A 3,089-nucleotide genomic window follows, 5' to 3' on the forward strand; every position below is an offset into this window, starting at 1 on the left:
TCACAAAGTGAGCTTTGTGTGAGAGTGGTGGACAGGATGCCTTGTGGGACAGCTGGGCCCAAAGCTGCCAAGCCTGGGCTGGGCATTCTGCCACAGGTAGCTTTCTGAGGGCCTTTTCATCTGAGTCCCAGCTGACACTTGGCTGGCTGGCATGAAGCCCAACTGCTTGGGGAGTCTAGGGGCTGGCAGCTTTGTCTCAGGAGGGAAAACAAAAGAAGGGGCGGGGTGGGAGGAGGACAGAGGCAAGAAACCCTTGCTCCTGGAACCAGGCCAAAGGGAAATAAGATCCAGTTTCAGACAACAGCAAGGGGCTCTTTGAATTCTTTGTGGCCATAGCACAAAGCAAGAGGAGCTCACGAGGACCCTCTCAGATAATGTCCCAGCCTCTAAAATATTACAAGTGGAGAACTGTGGCCCAGGGATGGGCAGGGACTGGGACAAGGTGATACCTAGAACAATCGGCAGAGTCAGAGCTAGAACCCTGGTCTCCTGTCTGCTACTGACTCTGAAAGGCTCCTCATCTCTGGGAGTCAAACCCTTGATAGGCTGTATAATGGAGGCGTCACTTCCTATTTTAAATTGTTTGGGTCAGATGTACTCATGGACACAAAAGGAAGGGGAGGTCTATTGTTTTGAGGCTGTGTTGGAGTTTTCCAGGCAGAGAGAAATGAGCTAAAATGAGGAAAAGCATTCCAAGCAGAGGGAGCAGCCTGAACAAAGGCAGAAGGCAAGGGAGCCCAGGCTGTGTTGCAGGGTAGCTAGGCTGGAGGAGAGAGAGGAAATGGATCTGAAAGGCCAGGCCTGTGTCTTCCCATGGTTCCTTTGAGTGTCAAGCCCTCCGTTATGGGTTGAAAACTCTTCAGAACTCTTTCTCCCTGTGAAGTTAGCCTGGTCCATGCAGTTGGTCGCTTTGGGAATCAAACTGTACAAAATGAGTAACTGTGTTGTGTGGAGACCATGGGAGGCCCCCCAACACAGACACACTTTGGGCAGGGAAGCCTGCCTTGACGAGATCACAGGACCCTCTCTCTCCATGGCTTGGACCCTTTTGCCGAGTGACAATGTTCAAGGCACACATTTCCCTGGTGCTGTAGTTTGAATATGGTGTTAGTATGCTCCCCAAAGCTTTCCAACATCTGATGTTGGAAACTTCATGCCCAGTGTGGTGATGTTAACAGGTGGCGGAACCCTTAGCAGGTTGGACCTGCTTGGAGAAGGTCATTACTGACCCCTCCCTGGTCTCTCTCTGGCTTTTGGTCTGAAATATGATCACATGCTCCCACCTTGATGCCATCCGTCATTTTATCATCCAGCCAAGGGTGTCTGCATCAGAGGCTGAATTAATAGGACTCCTGATCTTGAAGTTTGGGCCTCCAAAACAGTGAGCTGAATAACTCTCTTTTCTTTATAAAGTACCTAGCCTTGGGTGTTTTGTTGTAATAAGAAAAAATTGGTTAATACACTCCAATTCAAAACAATTCTGCACAGTCAAAAGGGGGCAATGTTGAGAAAGTCAATGTCTTAGTTACCTTTCTATTGCTGTGTTAAAATACCCTGATAAAAGCAACTTAAAAGGAAGAGATTTATTCTGGTTCACAGTTCTGGTGTCATATATAATGGAGGTGTCACTTCCTCTTTTGAATTGTTAGGGTCAAATGCACTAATGGATACAAATCAGCTATTAGAAAAATGCATTCCAAGCAGAGGGAGCAGCCTGATCAAAGGCAGTCCCTCATGGTGGGGGGCTCACAGCAGCAGGGACTTGAAGCAGCTGGTCACTGCTGTCAGGAGAGCAGTAAATGCATCCATGCTAGGGCTCTCCTCACGTTCAGTACTTACATAGTTCAGGATCCCCTGCCTAGGGACTGGAGCTACCCATAGTGGGCAGATCTTCCTACTTTAATGTAATCTAGACACGCAGTGCAGAATCCAACAGGTGATCCTAACTTCTCTCAAGCTGACCATTAACACCAACTATCACAGAGTTCAAACTTGGCTCTGCAGATGACCAGTTGTGTAACCTTTGAGCCAGTCATTTAATTTCTCCAAGCCTCAGCTTCCTTGCATGTAGAACAATTCTGGCTATTTGGAAGGACTGGTAGGAGAGACAGCGTCTACCAAGTGCTCATTTTCCTTCTTGTTTTCTCCTTCACTTGGACAGCTCACCCTTTGATGGGAGAATGTCCTTTAGATCTCTCTCAAACAAACCTCTTCTTCTAGAAAGACCTAGCTTACCTGCCACCTCTTTCCTAAATTCTTTCCAAGTTCCTCAAATGGGAAAACTGACTTCTTTCTGGCATGTCTTATGTTCATCTTATAGTGTTGCCCCTTTTCTTTATTTTACCTTTTTATTCTCATTCATATTTAATGTACTAATGTCAATACAAAAATATGTTGAGAAAAAATAATCTCTCCATTTCTGTCTTCATCCAACTGAATAATGAAGGGTAATACTGTCTTTCTGATTACATGCTGACATACATAAACTTACATAAAAGATGGTTTGCAGGGCTGGAGCGATGGCTCAGGGGTTAAGAACACTGGTTGTTCTTGCAGAAGACCCGGGTTCGAATCCCAGCACCTACATGGCAGCTAACAACTGTCCATAACTCCAGTTCCAGGAGATCCTACAGTCTCTTCTGTCCTCTGCAGGCATTGCATGACATGGTGCACTCACCTACATGCAGGCAATACACGTATACACATAAAATAAAAATAATAAAAAAATTTTTTTAAAGATGGTTTGCTATGTCATGCTTTTCACAAATGAATCCCCACAATATACATTGCTGTAATACCTATTTTAAAATGTTATTATTTTTAAATGTATGTGCATAAAATTTGTATGTTTGTGTTCGTGTGGGTGCATGTGTATCTGTATGCAAATGCATGTGTGTGCCCATGCATGTGGAAGCCAGAGGACAACCTAAGGTGTCATTCTCAGAAATGCTGTCCACCTCCTATGAGGCAGGGTTTCTCATTGGCCTGGAGCTCACCAATTAGTCCAGACTGGCTGGCAAGTGAGCCCCAAGGATCCTCCTGGATCTACTACCCCAGGTCTGGGATTACAAACTCATGCCACCTGGATA

Source organism: Nannospalax galili, unplaced genomic scaffold (genome assembly GCF_000622305.1).
Source record: "Nannospalax galili isolate Female #2095 unplaced genomic scaffold, S.galili_v1.0 scaffold278, whole genome shotgun sequence".
In the NCBI taxonomy this organism is placed as follows: domain Eukaryota; kingdom Metazoa; phylum Chordata; class Mammalia; order Rodentia; family Spalacidae; genus Nannospalax; species Nannospalax galili.